The sequence below is a fragment of the Lithobates pipiens genome, unplaced genomic scaffold, assembly GCF_037356315.1.
Source record: "Lithobates pipiens isolate NorthernLeopardFrog02 unplaced genomic scaffold, aLitPip1_a1.2 Scaffold_13, whole genome shotgun sequence".
Taxonomy (NCBI): Eukaryota; Metazoa; Chordata; class Amphibia; order Anura; family Ranidae; genus Lithobates; species Lithobates pipiens.
This window is the reverse complement of record NW_027507718.1, coordinates 414256540-414280369: the sequence shown is the minus strand read 5'-3', so window position 1 is coordinate 414280369 and position 23830 is coordinate 414256540.

Genomic DNA, 23830 nt, shown 5'->3' with positions numbered 1-23830 from the left:
CTTATTCCCCAAACCTGGAAGAAATTTAAATTTCAGAGATTATTATCTGGGGCCTTTCAAATTCACACAATTTAAAGCTAGAGACCCAATAAGTTTTGTTAGCAAGCTGATTAATATAAACTACAAATACCGTAACTCATTTTCCAACAACAACCCCAGCAAGTCCTGTCTGTCATTTGATGGCAGATTCGGGTGTTGGTTCATTGTAGGTATCCTTATCTCCCTTAAGTTCAGGTCAAGGGCAGCTATTTGAGTTTTATAATTTTCTGGCTCTTCTATGTTCATAACATCAGAAGGGTTATATGAGGTCAGTATCAAAATCATGTTATAGAAAACTAGAAGTATATTTTAAGAAAAACTTCACCTTCTGCCCGGGTTGTGCTAGAATGCAAGAATCCACATGAGCACCTGTGTGGTCAAGTGTGTATACTTATTGTTGGTGTTGGCAAGATTCAGGCCATTTAAGCAAACCATCTCCATGGGCTCAGCGATGATTTGTTTTCAGCAGTACCAGTGATCTGTACCTGTATCTATTAGTTGTCTACTCAGTACTGACTTGGCTTCCTCCTGACCAGCTCCTGTTTATCTGGCTGTTTCTGACCATAGCCTGTACCTCAACTGCACATTTTTCTATTCTATCTGTACCTGATCTACTTGCCAATTAACAACTCTGGTCTGAGCTCCTACTATGTACCTGCTGTCACATTTTATCTAATCCGCCCAATACCAATCCAGCTTAAACTGTGGCTGCTTGATTATTGCTTGTTCCAATCCATGCAAAGTCACCATATTTTCCTGCTGTTGCTGTGATAAGTTGTCAGATTTCCTATGGTGCACCTTGCTGCTCCTCCAGTGAACAGCCTTCAGCCTGCCATTATCCAGGGTGGAGTGTGCACATTGATGTACAGAGCAGAGTTTCAACCTATCAACTCTGTTCAAGTGACCAGCTAGGCAATGGTGTCACTATGTGGCCTACAGCACCCGTCAACCTATCAAGGATCGGTATGTTACATACGTTAAAAAAATGAAAAGCTAAACTCCAGGAGAAGCAATTTTTGTCTAAATACATATTTTATCTTACTTGAATCTTGGAGGGCTCTCTATATTTCTTCCAGATCTATGCAGTAACCCAGTGTGAAAATTTGCCTCACATTTGCAGATATTTCCTGTAATTAAGACTGCTCTTTCTTCCTGTGCAGAGTGATTAAGCTGGCCATAGATGATAGAATATCTAAAAAAGTTGTTTATGGGACTTTTTAAGCGCAAAAACACTGTATTATAAAAATATAAATGTATTTAATGTAAATAGAAAAAAGCATATAAATACATAGTTGGAATCATTTCAAAAAATACATCACAAAATACATAAGAACAATTGCAATGCTGATAAATCTCTACATGTTTCACCATACAATATAGGGCTTCTTCAGGAGGACTGTTAATATCACATATGCATATAATCACTGAACTGAAAAAAGACAATTTGAAAAAAACACACAAAAAACACAAATAATAAATGTAATACAATTTTCAGCCAAGCAGAATATCGTATAGGCAAAACTTTACTTCAAGCGCTAACCTGTGCCACCGATGATATTAGGAAATACTCCAAAATTGGTAGGATAAAAGAGGATCACATTTGATGATACCATAGAGAGGGATAAATTGTCAAGAAAGGCTACACCCCCTGGGATCCATCTATTGGATTAGGAGATAAAAAAAGCACAGATTCGGTATATCAATAGAAAAATTTATAACAACCATAAATTACAAAGCCTACCTCAAGTAGTTCTGGAAAATGGAACAAACAACCCTCCACAGTAAGATTATTTTGTTTTTAATTTTAAGAGAAAATATTCAAAGGACTTCAGTATACAGATTCAGTCACACAGAGCCCTTAAAATAAGATAATATAATAATTATTATTAATATTATCCAATTCAACAAAACAAGCCAAATTGGCATATAAAGGAAAATCCCAAATAGGACAAAGCTAGAGAGTTATTACCTAAATACGCTAAATCCCAAGGTTTCAAATAACCCAAAGAGGGGGAACCTGTAGGTATTTAAATACCCCAGTTCACTTCTAAAAATAAGAAAAAACATTTTCAGAATTAAGAAATGAAAAAATACCACACAATCCACCAGATAATACAACACAAAATACAACACAATTCACCATAATTTTGGCCCCCAAAACGAGGTGAGGACACATGTGCATCATAACAGGGGCGTAGTTGCACCGTAAGTGATGCCAAAGCTGTAAACCGTAATGGCTAGGTAAAATAGCGGCATTTAAAATGTCTATCCTGCCTCAAATCCTCTACTTATTCCACTCCCTGCCAATTCCTATTCCACCCCACTACCTCCATACACTGTCCAAAAACATATGGAAATTCACATGGGGAGGTAAAAGAGCTAGATGCCCTCGGAGTAATCATCTCCCACATAAAAACATAGGAGGTGCAGGTTTCTCTGACATTCATGACTATTTTTGGGCAGCGAGACTAGACCAGCTCAAAAACTGGTTCCATATCACGGACAGGCCAGTGTGGATAGAAATGGAAAGATCATCACTCCCGACCAGAAATACAACCTCATTCCTAATGGGTGACATATGAGAACCATGGGAAACTTGGCGTCTATCACTTCCCATACTAGTATCCATACAAGCATGGAGATTCCTCCAATAACTTGACAACATAGATACACGCGACATAGAATATGACTTCCCCATAGACCTCTTACAGGCAAAAATTCCTATGCTCTCGACTACGATACACCACACACAGGGTATAAAGCACATACAAGCCTTAACTACGGGACCAACACCAAAATCGGCTGAACAAATTATTACTGAATACAAACTTCCCAAAAATGTGCTGTTCTCCTGTATGTGTATTTCTCACTTCTTAAGGGCGCACCCTATTCCCAAACTGAAGATACCAATCAAATCCTGGCACTTTTACACAACTCCATCACAGCCAATTAAAGGAATATCGTTATTCTACAATCTCATACAAACCAAACAAACATTTAATATGACCAGGGCCGCTGATAGGGCAGTACGACCAGCCCCATTGTACGGGGCCCGCCCCCATCAGCTACACAGTGGGGCCCGGGCATCTTACAGTTTGTTACTGCATTTAAAAAAAAAAAGTTTCCTAAATTCCTCTCCCGCTCCTACTTGCTTACAGAGGGGGGGTTATATAATTTTCCAGGAGGGGAGTGCAGGCGCAGCAGAGGGACTATTTCTTTATTTTCGGGCACATGTACATCATGCCGCCCCACTATTTTATTAGTCCCGGCTGGCGGAGTGATACAGTGATTCTCCGTTCGTCTCTCGGCTGCATTCCTCATGAGATATAGAAGTTGGCTGACAGAGGAGAGCAGGAGGACAGCGTGGCTGCAATGGACACAGTGAGTGGGGAATAGAGGAAAGAATACTCACTGTGTCCTATCATGTATCTCACAGCACAGCAGGTTATCAGCATTACAATTATCACAGGTAGCACAATAAGCAGGTGCTCTGTCATGGCTCTGTCATGGCTCTAGGTCACATTGCTTTTGGGTGCTCACTGTATTATGGCTGTGCTTTGTTACAGTCTGTTACATACAGTACAGCCATAAGTTAACACAGTGAGCACCCAAAAGCAATGTGACCTAGAGCCATGACAGAGCCATGATAGAGCCATGGCAGAGCACCTGCTTATTGTGCTACCTGTGATAATTGTAATGCTGATGATCATAAGAAACAACGAGATGCTACTTGAGGGTCGGTTCACACTGAGGCAGCGCGACTGCCTCAGGCGACCCAGACGCGACCGCTGCAGCGACTTGCAAAACGACTTCTGTATAGAAGTCAATGCAAGTCGCCCCCAAAGTCGTTCAGGAACCTTTTTCTAAGTCGGAGCGACTTGTGTCACTCCGATTAGAACGGTTCCATTCTACAGAACGGGATGCTACTTGTCAGCCTCGTCCTAGTGTGAACCGACCCTTACACTTCCTTTGGGGGAGCAGTAAACATGCAGCAGAGCTACATTTTTACGGCTCCCCAAACCAGTCCCCTTTAACTGCTTCCCATCCAGCAATGTACCAGTAAATCGCTGGGATAGACGGATGATATCTTGGTCATCACTACAGCAATGATCAAGATATAATTTTTTTAGTCCCAGCAATTCTGCACAAAGTAAAGTAATCCTAATGGCTAAGAAGCCACTGGATTACTTTTACAGGCAGTGGAAGGGGGTCCCATCACCACCTTTACTGCTTTTAAGATGTGACCAGTAGCATCCCGTTCCGGGGACACAGTGAGAGGGATGGATATTGTTCTTCCCACTGTGTGACGCCAGAAACGGGAAGTGACAAGGATGTTGTCACTGCCGGTTATGTAAAGAAGCCATCACTGGCTTGAACAAGCATCCTAATCAAACTGATCTTAGTTTGATCAGATGCTTTGGAGGGCAGAGGACAGATATGGGGTCTAAAAGACCTCATATCTCTCCATGAAGAGGACCTGTGATGGCCCATGCTATCACAAGTAATGTAAAGATGCAGTGTAAGATTTTTTTTTATTTGTACTAAAATACAATTTTAAATCATTTTAAACTGCCCCCCCCCCCTTCATGCTTATTAATTGCAAAAGCATGCATTGGCTCCACACGCACATGTAAATGGCAACAAACCTGCATTTTGTTTCAAGCCGGGATCAGGGGTGGGGTCGAGGGTGGTTGAAGGGGGCCCCATCAGGTAGGCTGTACGGGGCCCCATGATTTCTAACAGCTGCCCTGAATATGACAGCCACCATTAGGAGGTGGGAAAAGGATCTTGACAATACCTTCCCTGATGAACAAAGGAAACATGCCTTCAAGGCAATTCACAAACACTCCCACTGTGTGAACCACTGGAAAATGATGCTTAAAATTACTAATAGATGGCATTATACGCCATATAGACTTGCCACCTTTTTTCCTATGTTGGAGAAACTGTGGACAAGTGGATAATCTTGTACACACCTTATGGATATGCCCTAGCTTAATGAGTCTTTGGAACAAAACGTTCCAACTGATCTCGTCATTCACAGGAATACTGACAGCTCCTGACCCTGCACTAGCTATACTCCATATTGGTATAGAGAAATTCCCTCCAGAAGATAGATCAGTCATTACTCACATACTTCTAATCACCACACCAACACATAGGTCTTAGAAAAAACAACAAAAATAATGAATAGAAAATATATAAAATAAATATCCTATTAAGCACATGATAATCAGACCCTATATAGGAAAAATACTTTCAGAGTTATAAAGCTCCTAAAAGCATTTATTTACAACCCATAGATCAAAAAAGGGGATCTACTACATTTGTATGCCATTTGTATTATTGATGGTGCGATGTATCCCATGAATTAATTGCTAACAAAAAATACCCAAAGGGCAGACAGTTAATTTTCTCTACACATAAAATTATAGTAAATGTGCTGTCAAAAATGAGGAGACTAAGAAAAGAAAATAGGAATAGTAATGCATCTGAACCCAGACAACAAAAAACAATGCTTCCAAGTAATTGAATGAAACCTCCCCCTGTGAGTATAAAGATCCCTTCAATGTATCCATTTGTGTATCAAAGGAAAAGAAAAACATCAGTAAGAAATAAATAATCATGGTGTACACCCTCCTTCCAAAATGAAACTAGAGACATATTGTATCCAAATGTGGCATCTTACCAGGCAGCAAATGCACTGATCAGAGCGCCGACAGCTGTGCAGTGCAATCCGTGCCGCCAGCGCCTCCGCAGGGTAGCCTGGAGCGTCAGAGTCTGCAATGGTGTGCGGCGAAGACAAAGAGACATAAAGGCCAGCACGTGCAGTGCGATGACATCATCAAAAGGTAGCCAAAATGAGGATACTGCAGACACAATACATCATGTGATCGGACTGCAGAGCAACAAAACTGACACATGAGAAAAGAAAAAAGAACTGTCCCCGTGCCCGTCTGTATGCTTTCTTTAGACATGTGGATGAATAGCCTGGATCCAATAGTCTATTTTTCACGAGATTTGCTTCACGAATGAATTCAGAGTCTGTAGAACAATTTCATCTTATTCTATGGTATTGTCCATAAGGAATGGACCGGACCAAAGACCTGGGATGTGAACTGGATGCATGTCGAATAGTATTGCCCGTGGTCTCCTTTTGATAGAGACCGCTGGATAGTGTACCATCAGATGCTTTAATGATATTTAAATCAAGGAATGTAATAGTTGTACTACTGAAAGTCATTGTGAAGAACAAATTGAAAGCATTATTGTTCATAATCTGTATAAAGGCCGATAAATCATCTGATGTACCGTCCCATACCATAAGTATGCCATCTATGTATCTAAACCATGCCAAAACATGGGTAGTATATGACGACAGACTTTCATCAGATAATAAGGATTGCTCCCACTCCCCCAGGTACAGGTTGGCATACGATGGGGCACAACATGTCCCCATCGCAACCCCCTGCACTTGGAGGTAGTGGGACCCATTGAAAGAAAAAAAGTTATGTGTCAGAATGAATTCTAGTGCATCTTCCACAAAGGAGTTGAAATTGTGATCATGTCTATGGGACTGCGATATAATGTGTCTTATTGCCGCAAGTCCTAGATTGTGCAGAATTGAACTATACAGTGCCTCCACATCAGCAGCGACTAAGAAGGAGTGAGGTGGAATGTGCAAACCTTCCATTTCTGCAAGAGGTGGATGGTGTCCTTGGTGTATGAAAAGAGACCAGTGACGTATGGTCGAAGGTGACTATCAATAAACTTACTTAAATTTTCAATCAGGGAACCACTCCCAGAAATAATGGGGCGACCTGGGGGATTTGTGGGGTTTTTGTGAATTTTGGGTAGGCAGTATAGAATTGAAATGCGTGGATATGGAGTTCTGATATATTCCCAAATATCTTTGTTGCCCCATTACAGAAAGCATCATCTACCAGCTCATAGAAGGCAGCATTGAATTTATCAATGGTGCTTCTTGAGATAGGCTTATACCATTCTTTATTGCCAGTCACCTTCTCACACATGGATGTATATTGCTTATTGGTCATAATGACAGTATTACCACCCTTATCGGATTGCTTAATTGTCAGTGTGTTCTTTTTTCAGTTTTTCCAAGGCATCTTGTTTTTCTTTGGTAAGATTACTGCAAGATGTTTGGGATTTAATTTTTTTAATCTTTGCTTTAGTTGAGGCTATGAAAGCTGCAAGATTAGGATTATATATACATCCATGCATTGATATTGTGTATGGATTTTTATGTCTATGTAAATGTCGCTTTCTTTTTTATACGAAATATATTTTTTGAATAAATATATATTTTTATATTAATACATTTTGTTTGCCTTAAAAGTCCTTCTGTACTGGGGGGTACTGATATCCCTTTTTTAGGAATTCTTTTTTCACATATGAATGTTGGGATGTTGGCATCTACTTTATAGAACATTATTGGTCCTCATTGATAGTTCATTCATATTTAACCTGTATTGGGAGTATTTCCTTGGTCCCATCCCCAGATATGCTGTAGCTAGTATTTTTATATCAAATTGGGAGGAGAAATCTAATTTTAACAGTGGATGGTTCAATCAAATATTTTGAAACCACTTTATTAATGACATTTCCATAACTAGTCAGGAGCCCTGAAATTTGAAAGATTTTTAACATTGTCTTTTTTTAGGTACGTAGTATAGTATACATTTTTTGGATCTCATCATTTTTAAAAAGAAAGAAGAAATTTGCATTAAAATATATTTTTAAAAACACAGATAGGAACAGTTGTATACCTAGCACAAATTCGCACCATACAACATGGATTGGCAATATTGTAGAAGATCAACACATGAAATTGCAGAGGTACTCTAGATCACTGGATGATTTTAGAGAGCAGGCAGATGGGATTTTGGATATCTTTGAACAGAAGGGCTATAAAAGGACACAATTAGAAGGGGTATACTGGAAAATGGTAGGTATGGATAGAGGTTAAATTGTAACCATAACCACTAGTAATGGGGCAGGTTAAGTCAAGACTATGAGTATGCCTTTATTACTAATTAAAATGTACAGTACAAGAAATATGAACGATTTTTTAAGAAAATCTTGGCCCATACCTATACAGGATATTATTTTGTGTCCCTTTTTATCAAAATGCCAACATTTTATATAATGGAAGGCTCCTCCCTCTAATTTAAAATTGGTACATAACATATCGGTATCACATACTTGGTGAAGACTGCAATGTTGTGGAGGCCACTCTTGCACCTCCGGCCTAACACTCCTGAAGGTGGGAACAGAGGGTGTAAAGGCAAGGAGTGGCATGAGTGCCGTAGCAGCTGGCTGTTGGTGTCTACTCTGTAGGTGGGTAGGGATGATAGTCCCAGTCCTCGGAACAGGATGCAAGAGCAGCTTGGCACCAGAGCGTGGGACAGTAGCAGAACCAGGAGACGAGCAGCAGTCAGTGGCAACCGGGGCAGTAAGACACCAAATCAGCAGGCAAAGCAAGTCCAGAGGATAGGCCAGGGTCGGTAACAGCCAGGCAATGCAGTAAAAAGTCAGCAGGCAGATCAGATCCAGTAAACAAGCTCAACAAAGGTCGGGATGGTAGGAAACAGAGCTAGAGCATGAGCAGAGACAAAGTCCAGACGCAAGCCAGGTTATACACAAGTAAACAGGAACAGCAGATCGGATCTTGGAGTCAAGATGAAGGCCATCCAGCAACTGTTCACAGTGATAGAGCAGTTTGAATAGGTCATTGGGTGCCAAGTGATAATTAGTATGTGCACGTGTGTGCTCACGCGTTTGCATGCACGCATGGATTCGCGCATGCGGACATGTATGTGCACGATGAACTGGCACTGCAGAAAAATTGGTCTTTTGCTTATAAATATTAGCACATGTGCAATGTGCACGTGCATTTACCCGCACTGGCCTTTTGGTGGTAGAGATTTGGTTTACCTTACAATTGGATCTACCTACTAGGAGAGTGACTTATTTTAAAGGCATGTGGAAGATGTACAATATGTCAGGTAGAACTATTAAAATTATGTGAAGCCAAAATTTGCTTAAAGTGTAAGCTCCTCTTTACAGAAAAATCTCTAATGCCGCGTACACATGATCAAACAATCCGGTGGAAAAGTCCGGTGGACTCAAGTCCGCCGGACAATACGCCCACGTGTAGGCTCCGGCGGACTTTTTTTACCCAAAAATCCGGCGGACTAAGATTGGAGTTTTGCACATCATTCTGTCCACCGGACTCGCATTTCGGCGGACAGTACGGCCATGTGTGTGCCAGTCCGCCGTACTTTTGAAATGAACTGACTTTTCCCGCCCAGAGAAAAGTCCGCTCATTTTGAGCGTGGCTCCAGGTAGCCGGGACCAGCGAAGGAGGCGTCGCTGGCCCCGTCACCTGGTATGGATTTAAAGGGGAATCCCTACACCGGAAAAAGGTCCATATCAGACCCTTATCCGAGCATGCTACCTGGCCGGAGAGGAAAGGGGGGGGGGACGAGTGAGCGCCCCCCCTCCTGAGCCATACCAGGCCGTGTGCCCTCAACATGGGGGGTGCCTTGGGGAAGGGGGGCCGTGCGGCCCCCCCACCCCAAATCAACCTTGTCACCCTCTTTGGTTCTTCTTGTCGGGCCACCGTGCCTTCTTCTAGCTCTTTTACAAGCGGTGGCCTCGGTCTTCTGTCGCCGCTGCCACCATCTTCTGTTCTTCTCTTTTTCTCTTCTGGAGATGTTGCCTCGTCACTGTCTCTGGTCACTATGACAGGACACGCGGCGTGTGGCGACTTATATAGGGACATCACTGGATGATGTCCCTGCCCATTATGATGTCACAGTCCGAGCATGCTCCATTACTGAGTTTTCTGTAAAGGTGAACTTACCCTTTAAGTACAGTCCAGAGTTATACACACCCATGCCTAAAAGAAGAAAGGATTAGCAAGTACTTATACAAACAATCCTTAATGGAGTTGTAAAGGCAGAAGATTTTTTTATCTTAATGCATTCTTTGCATTAAGAATAAAAACCTTCTGTGTTTAGCAGCTGCCCCAGCACCTATTAATTACTTACCTGAGCCCCATCTTTCTCCAGTGATGTCCACAAGTGTCTTGGCCATCTGAGACTCTACTCCTGATTGGCTAAGACAGGGCAGCGGCGACACGGGTTCCTGCGGCTGTCAATCAAAGTAAGTTAACCAATCAGGGGAGAGAGGGGACGGGGCTGGGTCAGGGCGCCGTATCTGAATGGGCACACAAAGTTGTGCCTCAGCTCAGGTGCCCCCATCGCAAACTACTTGCTGTGGAGGCACTCAACAGGAGGGAGGGGCCAGGAGCAGCAAAGAGGGGTCTGAGAAGAGGAGGATCCAGGCTGCTCTGAGCAAAACCAATTGCACAGAGGTATTTATAGCATGTTTTTTTTTTTTTTTTTTTTTAAACGAGAGTTTACAATCACTTTAAGACTATACAGTGACGTTACTCTGAGAGATATTATGAAACACCCACATTATTCTGAAAAACAATAATTAACAGAACTGAACTGCATTTACATAGCAGCAATATATAAAGACCGTCATAACTTGTTATAGCAGTCCCAGTTTTATCTCATTGATCAGTGATTAACAGAAGCAAAAAAAATTAAATAAAACATTGGCTGGCAAATTTGGATCCCTTGAGGGAAGCACAAAAGTTTCCAGCAGACAACAAATTAAAGTGTGCTATGTTAGTTTCTTACCAGACCCAGGGTGCTCTCTTCTATGTTTCCAGACAGGTGCTCTGATTCCGTAAAAGTAAAGTTCAAGTCAGACAGAGATAAACATTGCAGTGATGTTTCTCTTTTAGTCCTGCTGAGACTATGCCTCTTTTCCTTCCTTCCAATTGCTGGGAGAGTTCGCTAGTACAGTCTTATCTCATCAGGCATCCAAATCACACCTTCCCAGGAAGAAGTAAAAGAAAGTTTCTTCAAAAACGGGACTTTAAAGGACCATGAACACTCAAAGGAGAATGTTTTACTAAAAGATGTAAATTTTACTATAAATAGTTAACATCATATCAATACACATACATATAAAATACATGATAATACTGAAACACACATGAGATTGAAACATGAAACAATGGAAGAAACCCAGACCAACTGTCAGACAGACAGATGAATTCCAAAGGAAGAAGGTTCTCAGTCTTTATACTTCTCTGAGTTCTCCCCGACTGTGGTCAGCTGTGACAGGGATCCATTCATCCAGCAGTAACAGTAGCTCGGAAGTCTCTAACAGCAAGTCTCTGATAGGGCTTTTGTGTCTCATCTTTCTGCACAATCACTCCCAGTGGCCAGGGGAATGCTGGGCTCATGTAGTCTTACAACGGCATAGCTCAGTCCCTGGTGGTAACAAACTGACAAAGTGTCTATATTACAGGACGTGTCCAAGCACCTAGTATCTTTGTCCTTGGTCTAAGCAGCCATGCACAATGGTTCCTGGTTCCCAGCAGTTCAGTCCAGATCAGCAAAGGCCACCCCTGGGACACAGCTTTCAACACACAGCAGCAAACGGGTGCAGCTCTGATCCCAGTACTCACTTTAGGTAGGTGCAGTTCCCTGTGCTCTCTGTTCTGCTACACAGGTTTATCTCTCCAGATACAGCCACCTGTGTCCCTTCACATGTAACATTGCACCCAGTATGATGACAGCAGGAGTCTGTGATCAGCACCCCCTCTTTGCTCTGTTACATAGTTAGTAAGGTTGAATAAAGACACCAGTCCATCCAGTTCAACCCGAGTGAGTGTCTACAATTGTCCCTATCCCTGTACATTGCACACTCACAACAGTCCCTACCCTCAAGGAGCCCACAATCCAAGATCCCCATTCTTATACTAGGGCCAATTTTGGACAGAAGCCAATTAACCTACCTGCATGTCTTTGGAGTGTGGAAGGAAACCGGAGTACCCGGAGTAAACCCACGCAGGCACAGGGAGAACATGCAAACTCCAGGTAGGTAGTGTCATGGTTGGGATCTGAAACAGCGACCCTTTTTACTGCTAGGCGAGAGTGCTAACCACTACACCACTGTGCAGCCCCTGTTGCATCAGCCAATCACTGTCCTCCGTGCTGCTCCAGACCCAGCCAAGATGGCTGCCCCCTGCACCAGGGATTCACAATAAATGACCATTGAAAAACGGTCCCCTTAAAGATGGCTGCTATACGTCTGCATTATTGAATATTCAGTTTAACCCCGTACAAACTTCAAAAAGATAATACAGCAGCAACAATGGACAAAGTTCCACAGCAGTTATCATCTACAGTCCAAGTTATAAGAGTATGAATATTGCTTTTAAGTACGGTGTTTAGAAACATTACCTTACAAAGAAGGTTACAGAATATTTCTATAAAGTTCACTTGTACCAACATGTAGTCAGTAAGGATGAGCCGAACACCCCCCTGTCGGTTCGCACCAGAACCTGCGAACAGACCTAAACTTCGTGTGAACTTTATAACCCTATTAAAGTCTATGGGACTCGAACGTTCACAATCTAAAGTGCTAATTTTAAAGGCTAATATGCAAGTTACTGTCCTAAAAAGTGTTTGGGGACCTGGGTCCTGCCCTAGGGGGCATGGATCAATGCAAAAAAAGTTTTAAAAACTGCAGTTTTTTCAGGAGCAGTGATTTTAATAATGATTAAAGTGAAACAATAAAAGTGTAATATTCCTTTAAATTTCGTACCTGGGGGGTGTGTATAGTATGCCTGTGAAGGGGCGCATGTTTCCCGTGCTTAGAACTGTCCCTGCACAAAGTGTCATTTGTCCACCAAAAAAAGTCTTTTAAAATCACTTGCGGCTATATTGTCGGCTCCCGTAATACAGAGAACACTCAATGAGTGTTCTCTGTATTAGCCGAAAATTCATTCATTGATAAAAAAAAAAAAAAAAAGCGTGGGGGTTCCCCTAAATTCAATTACCAGGCCCTTCAGGTCTGGTATGGATATTAAGGGGAACCCCGTGTCAAATTTAAAAAAAAATTGACGTGGGGGTCCCCCTAAAAATCCCTACCAGACCCTTTATCCGAGCACGCAACCTGGCAGGCCACAGGAAAAGAGAGGGGGATGAGAGAGTGCACCCCCCCTCCTGAACCATACCAGGCCACATGCCCTCAACATTGGGAGGATGCTTTTGGGGTCTGTGACCCCTCAAAGCACCATGTTCCCATGTTGATGTCATCCCCACAACCCTGAGCGGTGGTTGTGGGGGTCTGCGGGCGGGGGGCTTATCAGAATCTGGAAGCCCCCTTTAACAAGGGGACCCCCAGATCCCGCCCCCCCTGTTTGAAATGGTAAGGGGGTACAAAAGTACCCCTACCATTTCACAAAGAAAGTGTAAAAATGGTTAAATAAGACAAACACACTTTTGAAAAATTCCTTTATTAAAACTAAAAAAAATTAAAAAAAGATTCCAGCGGTGCTAATCCACTCTTGCTATCCAGCGATGGATGATCATATCCAGCGATGGGGGATCTCTCAGTCCAGCGCTGTCCATACATCTGTCTTCTGTCTCCACTGTGGAGACACTGCGGGGATCCCAGCGCTGATGTTTCTTATATTAGGGGGGCGGGGCCACCTGTCACCTGACCCCGCCCCCTCTGATGCTGGTGAGGAAAGCTACGGGGTTCCCCAGTGATGTATGGGTGATCCCGCCCCCTCTGATGCAACGGAAACCCGCGTTACAGAGTAAAAGAAAAAAAAAGAAAGAAAAAAAGGAAAAGAAAGAGGGGGGAGGGGAAGGGGGGTAGGGGAGGAGGGGGGGTTCCCTGGGGTGGGGGGAACAGTTAGTATTCAAAGGGAGAGGAGTGCCGGATCAAGTCTAGAAGGGTGATTATGGGCCACCCAGGGCTGCCAGACCCGAAGGAACTTAGCATGGGTACCTGATAATACCGCTGTGAGCTTCTCATTCACCATAATGTCATTTACGCAGTTTTTAACTGCTTCATAGCTGAGGGCCGGGGTCTTCCAGGCCAGTGCTATGATCAGTTTAGTTGCAGTAAAAATATGTGCGGCTAGTTGACACTCAGGACGGAGAAGCTCTGCAACCAGTTTCCATAGGAGGGCCTCAAAGGGGTCTCTCTTGATGTTAGTGTTAAAAAGTGTACGGAGTAGAGCATATATTCTGACCCATAGTCTGCATACCCTGGGGCAGGTCAACCAGATGTGGACCAGGCAGTAAGATGGGATGAAGGTCGCCAGTCTCGCAGCGGTGTAATACCACCTATAGAACACCTTGTACGCATTCTCCAGGAAAACATTCCTGGAACATGTGAACAACGCTTTGGTCATTACCTGCCAGTCCTCTAGGTCCAAGTTGTTTTCCCAACTCGGCTTCCCACTGGAGATGATAGGACCGCAGTGGCGGTTTCTTGGAGGAAATTATAGCTCCATAAATAAGGGAAATCATACCCGAAGTATGGGGCCGGGATCTGCATAAACTCTCGAAAGGAGACATAGTGTAAGGAGTAGTCCGGGACCTAATTCATTGTTGGAGGAAATGCCTGAGTTGGAGGTAGCTATAATGTTCCCTAAGGGGGATGTGAGGAGCATGGGAGGAACGAAGGGCCGCAAAAGAAATAATTTTAGTCGGGGTGAGCATAGAGTATACATCTACAAAACCATGATCGGTCCACTATGCAAATTGCATGGGGTTATCGCAACCTGGCGGGAACAGCGGGCAATGGCAGGTGAGGGGACTGTAGACCTGCGTAATATTTAACTGTATCCCAGAGGTGAAGGGAATGGGCTAGACAGGGGCCTATGTTCGGTGGGCGTTGTACTCTAGGGAGCCAAGGGAGAAAGGCCAGCGGGATCGGGTGTGAGTCCACCATGTCAATGACGGCCCAGAATGGCATTTGATGTTGTTCATGTAGGCGGGAGAGCAGGGCGATACCCGCTGCTGTATAATATGCTTGTAAATTAGGGACCGAGAAGCCACCATTAACTTTGTGAATGTAGAGGACCTGCCTTTTAATCCTGGGTTTCGACGAACCCCAGATAAACTGCATAATTTTACGTTGGTGAATTCTAAGAATATGGGAGGGTACCTGGACTGGTAAGACCCGAAAAATAATATAGCAGTTTTGGAAGGTAAGTCATACGCACCCTCACTATCCTACCAAACCAGGAGATTGGGAGGGCCGACCAAGAGTCGAGCAAGCCCGTTAATTTCCGAAAAAAAGAGGGATAATTTGCCTGGTATAGCCCCAAGTACTTTGGGGAAAGCCTGATCCCCAGGTATGGTAGAGATGTTGTCCACTGGAAAGAAAATGCGGCTTGCAGAGACTCCAATTCCGAAGGTTTAAGGTTAATAGACATCGCTTTCGATTTTGCTGGATTAACTGAAAGGCCCGAGAGTTCAGCAAAGGAACTCAAAAGGGAGAACAAGTTGGGGAGGGAAAGTCTAGATTTTGTAAGCGTTAACAGGATGTCATCTGCGAACAACGACAGTTTATGCGAAGTGCCCGCTACTTCCACTCCGGAGATGTCCACATGGGTTTGAATAGCCTCCACCAAGGTTTCCAGTGCTAGAATAAATAGCAATGGGGAAAGTGGGCATCCCTGCCGGGTTCCCCTTTGTATGGGGAAGATTGGCAAATCATAGCCATAGTATCGCACCTTGTCCTGTGGGGAGTCGTAGATGGCTGAGATCCAGCCCATAAAAGAGGTGCCAAAGCTTTATCTGGTAAGTACCTGCATCAGGTACGGCCAGGATAAGGTATCGAAGGCTTTGTTAACGTCTAGGGAAAGAAACATTGTTTCCAAGGATCTAGCGTGTACTATATGTTGGACTTGAATTAGCCGTCTGATAGCATCCCCTGCCTGTCTCCGAGGAACAAACCCAACTTGGTCTTTTTTGATCAACCGCAGAAGAAAGGAGTTCAAGCGGGTGGCAAAAATTTTTGTCTAGATTTTCATGTCAATGTTAATCAGGGAGATTGGTCGTAAATTGGCCCAAGAAGAGTGGTCCTTATCCGGTTTGGGGATCATTACGTTAGCCGTCAACAGAAGCGGAGGGAATGAATGGCCTTCTTTTACTGCATTGTACACGGGCGCCAGATGAGGGGCCAGTACGTCGGCCAGTTTGCGGTAGTACAAAGCCGTAAAGCCATCTGGGCCCGGACGCTTCCCCACCTTCAGCTCTTTAATGCAATGGAGAACTTCCGAGACCTGTATGTCTCGGTCCATAAGCGACACTTGGGTGTCAGATAAAGAGGGCAAGGATAATTCCCCGAGGAAAGCGTTCAGGTCCAGGGTGGAGGTTTGAGTCGGGGGTGGAATAGAGCTTAGTGAGACGGTGGCAGAATTCATTCAAGACCAATTGGGGGTTGCCCGTTAAGGTGTTATAGCGAGGGCGCAGGGCAATGGGATTAAACGTAGGGGCGAAAGTTCGCAGCCTATTAGCCAGCATAGCGTTGGGCTTGTTCGCCTTAGTGTACCACTTCTGATGGGCCCAACGAAGAGTGCGTTCTGCCTCGTCCATTAGACATAAGTCCAAATCTAATCGGGCCCTATCAAGGAGCTTACGGTTAGCCAAAGTGGGGGTTTGTTTAAAAACCGTGGAGAGGGCTTCCAACCTTTCCTCCAGCTTGCGTCGGGTCTGAATCCTCTCTTTCTTACGTCGAGACGCTATGCGGATGACCTGCCCACGGAAGACCGCTTTATAGGCCTCCTAAAATGACACCGGAGAGGATACCGACCCAGCATTTGTCCTAAAGTAGTCCACAGAGGCCTCATGGAGGTCTTTGAGAATTGGTTCCAAGGAAAGAAGAGAATCATTCATCACCCACGGGGCGCACTGTGGCTTGTCGAAGAGAGAACAACATACAGTTAGGACTGGATCATGGTCAGTCCAGGGGACCGTCAAAATAGAGGCCGAAACTACTAAGGGAAGGTGCTTTCGTAACATAAACATATGGTCTATCCTGGAATGAGAATGATGAGGGTGAGAATAGTGGGTATAATCCCTTCTAGTAGGGTGGAGTTCCCACCAGATATCGATTAGATCATGGTTTTGTAGGGCCTTCAAAAATTTTTGAGCTGATGGAGAAGAAGATTTATGGGCCGAAGGATAGTTGTCCATGGAGGGGTTTAGCGTCACATTAGAGTCGCCCGCCAACAGGAGGACGCCCTTTTGGTGGGCCCTGAGCAGGGAGCAGACGTGGGTCAGAAAGGGGCCCGGGTTATTGTTCGGAGCATAATAAGTCATAATAGTGACCTCGTTGTCCTGTATGGCTCCTTGAAGCAGAAGATATCTGCCGTCAGGGTCAGCTAGTTGCTTACTGCAAACAAACGGGAGTGACTTATGAATGGCAATGAGGACCCCCTTCTACTTAGTGGGGCCGTTAGCTAGATAAACTTGGGGGTAATGCGCAGAAAAGTACTTTGGAGAGGAAGAGGAAGAAAAATTTGTCTCCTGTAGGCATGCTACAAACAGAAAAAACGGCGTGGGGGTCCCCCCCAAGGTCCATAGCACACCCTTATCTGAGCATGCAGCCCTGCCGGTCAGGAAAGGGGGTGGGGACAAGCAAGCGCCCCCCTCCTGAGCCGTACCAGGCCGCGTGCCCTCAACATGGGGGGTGCTTTGGGGAAGGGGGACCCCTGCGGCCCCCACCCCAAAGCACCTTGTCCCCATGTTGATTAGGACAAGGGCCTCTTCCCGACAATCCTGGCCGTTGGTTGTCGAGGTCTGAGGGCAGGGGGCTTATCGGAATCCAGGAGCCATCTTTAATAAGGGGGCCCCCAGATTCCGGCACCCTACCCTATGTGAATGAGTATGGGGTACATGGTACCCCTACACATTCACCTGGGGGAAAAAAAGTGTAAATAAAAAAAAAACACAACACAAGTTTTTAAAATAATTCATTAGACAGCTCCGGTGGTCTTCTCTTCTTCCGTCTTGGGGGTCTTCTCACCAGACTCCCGCGCTATCTTCTGCTAGCTCTTTTATTAGCGGAGGAGCCCGGCTTTCTTCTTTGTTGTCACCGCCGTCCGGGGTCTTCTTCCGACTTCGGGGTCTTGTTCCGCTTGTGTTGTGTTTTTTTATTTACACTTTTTTCACCAGGTGAATGGGTAGGGGTACATCGCTTGCTCATCCCCACCCCCTTTCCTGACTGGCTGGGCTGCAAGCTCGCATAAGGGTCTGCTATGGACTTTGGGGGGACCCCCACGCCATTTTTTCAGCGTAGGGCTTCCCCTTTAAATCCATACCAGGTGACAGGGCCAGCGAGGTGTCAATCTCGCCGATGGAGGCAGTGACATTGACTTCCTTCGCTAGTCCCGGCTACCTGGAGCCACATTCAAAATGAACTGACTTTTCTCCGTGTGTGGGCAAGTCCAGTCATTTCAAAAGTCTGGCGGACTCCCGTCATAGTCCGGCGAGTTGTCCGCCCACCAGAAAAGTCCGGTCATGTGTGGGCAGGCCCGCTCATTCGGAAAATCCAGCGGACCTCAGCTGCAAAGTCCACCGATTTGTCCGCCGGATAGTCCGATCATGTATACGCAGCATGACAAGTCACATGACACTGGGGAGGGAAAAGGGCTAACTGGGCCCAATTTGGACATTTTAACTTAAGGGTGTACTCACTTTTGTTGCCAGAGGTTTAGACATGAATGGCTGTGTGTTGAGTTATTTTTAGAGGAGAGCAAATTTACACTGTTATACATGCATGTCTGCAGACCTGAACCCTATTGAACATCTGTGGGGCATCCTCAAATGAAAGGTGGATGAACACAAGGTCACTAACATCTACCAGCTGTCATCATGGAGGAGTGGAAAAGGACTACAGTGGCAACCCGTGAAGCTCTGGAGAACTCCATGGTTAAGGCAGTGCTGGAAGATAATGGTGGCCACACAAAATATTGACATGTTGAGCCCAATTTGGACATTTTCACTTAGGGGTGTACTCACTTTTGTTGCCAGCAGTTGAGACATTAACGGCTGTGTGTTTTGTTATTTTGAGGGGACTGCAAATTTACACTGTTTGTAATTGCAAAGTGTAATTTCTTCAGTGTTGTCAGATGAAAAGATATAATAAAATATTTACAAAAATGTGAGGGGTGTACTCACGTTTGTGAGATACTTTAAACTTCCTGGACCTTGTTATAAAAGTGGAAAGCGAGAAAGTAGTGACCTACACACATTTTAAACCAACAGACAGAAACAGTTATTTAAAATATCAATCATGGTTATTAAATATTCCAAAGGGGCAATTACTAAGATTGAAAATAAACTGTACAAACAAAGATGGTTTTCTACAACAAGCAAATAAAATATGATTGATGTTCATTAATAAAGGTTATAAAAAAAAGACAAAAAAAATGGTGTCTCCATAATATTACGTAAATGCACCACATTCTCCCTAATACAACAACTAGCAGTTACAGAAAGTCGATATTTATTTTTAAAAAGGTATCCTAGATGGTGAACCGGTAACTTTAGCAAATGTATACTTCCCAAAGTACACATTTTGGTTTGCCAAAAGGCTGTGGATGAACTGAAATGGTTCGACTCCGGATGTATAATTTTGGAGGGCAATTTTAACATCCCACTGAACCCCTTACAAGATATCTCAGTAGGTCAAGCATGTTGCCTATAAGATTCTAAAATGTATCAAAATACTCCTAGAATCTTTAACTTTGGTAGACACATGGCGGACCGCACACTGGACAAAGATTTTACTTTTTAGTCATCAACCCAAAGAGATCTTAACAGCTTATCTAAAGCAGAGATTGGCATCTCTTTATCAGATCATGCTCCCACATCAATCTCCCTGACCTTGCCCACACATAATACATGCATGTTTAACTGGTAGACATGTGCGGTTAGTTTTATTCCAAATTAATGTTCAGACAAATTTTCATTATTCTGAGATTCTGATATATCCGAAAACCGGAATTACAATATAAACAAGTTTTACTAAATGCTCTGAATAACGAAACGAAATTCATCTGAGTTTCGGAAATTCGGGCTGCAATTCAAATCTAATTTTACATCGAACTTCAGTCGAATTCTAACTGTACACATATTGCTGAAATCAAAGATTGTGTGTGTTATTAGATTACTATTTTGAAATATTGCTGTTTTAGTTAAGCCAAAGGTGATTAAAAGAGTCATCGTAATCATTTGATGAAGGTTTTTCTTTTGTTTGTTCACTTTACCACATTGAAATAAAAAAATCTAAAGTTTTCGATTCGACTGATTCAAAATGTATCAGTTCAAACGGTTTGAATCAAAAAGAAATTGTAAATTCAAAGAAAAATTCGAAAAATTCAGAATACAAATTCTGAATATGAATTGAACGAATCAACCGAATTTAACAAAACTAAATAACTAGATTAACAAATCAAAACAAAACAATTTTTGTCATGTACATGTCTATTAACTGGAGATTAAATGCGTCTCCTGACAGACCCCTCAGTACAAGCGGACATACAAAACTCAATAAAGAATTATTCAATACAAATCCTGACACTTCCCCCTTGACCACCTGGGAAGCACATACATGTGTAATTAGAGGAGATTTTATAAAATAGGGTGCAAGGAAAAACAAAAAATTGGAAAACAATATTTCTGCACGCTCAATTAAAATAGCAGTTAGAGGCACAACACAAAAGATCTCAGGCAGCCAAGACAGAAAAAGAATTCACTGACAGTAGGAAAGCCTTACAAACAATCCTGGACTCAAATACAAAAAGATCCCTATTTTTCAAAAGATGTATTTATTATGAGCACAGCGATAAGGGGGAAATATGAATTATTCAAATTTTAGACCTATCTCTTTACTTTACATTGATTTTAAACTCTTAACTAGTATTCTAGCTCACAGATTAAGACCTACTCTCCAAAATGATAGGACCAGAGCAAGTAGGCTTTATGCCTGGCCGAGAAGCCAGGGGTAATATAATTAAGGCTTCAAAAATTGAAGAGCTTTTATTATCCACAGATGCAGAAAATGCTTTTAACCGAAATGCAGGGGACTACATGTTCTCCAGCTGCTTATTCATTGGCCTAGGAGATAACACGTTGACTTGGAATAAATCCCTATATACAATCCACAAGCAAAGATTAAAATCAATGACATTTTTACAGACCCAATTAGCATTCGCAATGGGACAAGACAAGGCTGCCCACTTCCCCCTTCCTCTTCATCCTAACATTAGAACTATTGTTTAGTACAATAAACCACGGAAAAGTGATTAACGGATTCCACTTAGACAATAGAGATTATAAATCTGCAGCTTGTGCAGATGATTTACTCCTATTCATATCACAGCCCCATATCTCAATACCAAATTGGAATAAGATTTTCAAGAACTAAAAATGAACTTTAGAAAGTCAGAGGCCCTTAACTTATCTCTACCAAATGACCAACTTCAGCTTACACAAGAGAAGTGCCTATTTAGATGGGAACAAAGAGCTTTCAAATATTTAGGTATCAAACTAACCCCAGACTTAGGCCGCGTACACACGGGCGGACTGTCTGGCCAACTAAGTCCGTCAGACAATCCGACAGACAGTCCGTCCTACTTTTGAATGAACGGACTTGCCCACACACGACGAACAGACAGTCCGCTGAAAGCTTGCGCGATGACGTGTACGGCACGTACGACGGGACTAGAAATTCGACGTCCAATACACTGCAATGCAACCTTCGGCCGTGTAAATCCTTTCTGAGCATGTGCCATACTTAGTCTGTCGAACTAGCCTACTCACGAGCGGACTGTCCGCTGAAACCAAGTTTGGACGGACAATATTACGGAAATTCCGAAAGACTTAGTCCGCCAGACTGTCCGCTGAAAAAGTCAGCTGAAGCCCACACACGAGCGGATTGTCCGCTGAAACACGTTTCAGCGGACTAAGTTGGACGGACAATCCTCTCGTGTGTACGCGGCCTTAGGCCGCGTACACACGGGCGGATTGTCTGGCCAACTAAGTTCGTCAGACAATCCGACAGACAGTCCGTCCTACTTTTGAATGAACGGACTTGACCACACACGATGAACAGACAGTCCGCTAAAAGCTTGCGCGATGACGTGTACAGCACGTACGACGGGACTAGAAATACAACGTCCAATACACTGCAATGCAACCTTCGGCCGTGTAAATCCTTTCTGAGCATGTGCCATACTTAGTCCGTCCAACTTACCTACTCACGAGCGGACTGTCCGCTGAAACCAAGTTTGGACGGACTGTATTACGGAAATTCCGAAAGACTTAGTCCGCCAGACTGTCCGCTGAAAAAGTCCGCTGAAGCCCACACACGAGCGGATTGTCCGCTGAAACACGTTTCAGCGGACTAAGTTGGACAGACAGTCCGCCCGTGTGTACGCGGCCTTAGCCTCCCTGTTTGATTTGAATTTTAAACCTATATTAAAAAGGCATAGAACCTGACCTAAAAAGATGGAATTCTAAACAGTTCTCTTGGTTTGACAGAGCAGCCATTCTGAAAATGATGATCCTACCAAGATGAATAAACTACTTTCACGCCCTACCAATCACAATTCCTAAATCTTTTTTCAATCACTTAACTAGCTTGCAACGTGACTTTGTTTGAGCAAACAAGAAACCTAAGACTAATTTCTATTTATTTACCCTTCCTAAAAATAAAGGGGGAATGGGGTTACCAGACTTTAAAAAATATTAATACGCCACCCATCTTACAAGAGTAATAGACTAGCACTACCATGCACAACAAAGACTAAGTAAAGCTAGAAAATGTATGCTCAACACATAATCTACAATTTAAAGGTTATATCCGCACTAGGAACTAAAGTTAATAAGCAGCTGTGCACTATAACCCAGACACCAGACACAGATAATATATGTAAAATGGGTGCAGCACTAAACAATAAAGTGAATTTGTGCGAATACAGACAAATATCAAAATATACGAATGTGCAGATAATCAACAGTAGGGATGAGCTTCGAGTTCGAGTCGAACTCATGTTCGACTCAAACATTGCCTGTTCGCCTATTCAGCAAACCGTGAACAATTTGGGCTGTTCGCGGCAAATTCGAAAAGCCGGGAACACCCTATACAAGTCTATGGGAGAAATCTAAAGTACTAATTTTAAAGGGTAATATGCAGGTTACTGTCCTAAAAAGTGTTTGGGGACCTGGCTCCTGCCCCAGGGGACATGGATCAATGCAAAAAAAAAAGTTTTAAAAACGGCCGTTTTTTCAGGAGCAGTGATTTTAATAATGATTAAAGTGAAACAATAAAAGTGTAATATTCCTTTAAATGTGGTACCTGGGGGGTGTCTGTAGTATGCCTGTGAAGGGGTGCATGTTTCTGGTGCTTAGAACTGTCCCTGCACAAAGTGTCATTTGTGCAGGAAAAAAAGTATTTTAAAATCACTTGCGGCTATATTGTCGGCTCCCGTAATACAGAGAACACTCAATGAGTGCTCTTTGTATTAGCCGACAATTCATTCATTCATTGATAAATGGATACTAAGGGGAACCCCGTATCAAATTAAAAAAAAAATTGATGTGGGGGTCCCCCTAAAAATCCATACCAGACCCTTTATCCGAGCACGCAACCTGGCCGGCCGCAGGAAAAGAGGGGGGACGAGAGGGCGGCCCCCCTCCCTCCTGAACCATACCAGGCCACATGCCCTCAACATTGGGAGGATGCTTTGGGGGTCTGAAAAGATTCCAGCGGTGGTAATCCACTCTTGCTATCCAGCGATGGATGATCATATCCAGCGATGGGGATCTCTCAGTCCAGCGCTGTCCATACATCCGTCTTCTGTCTC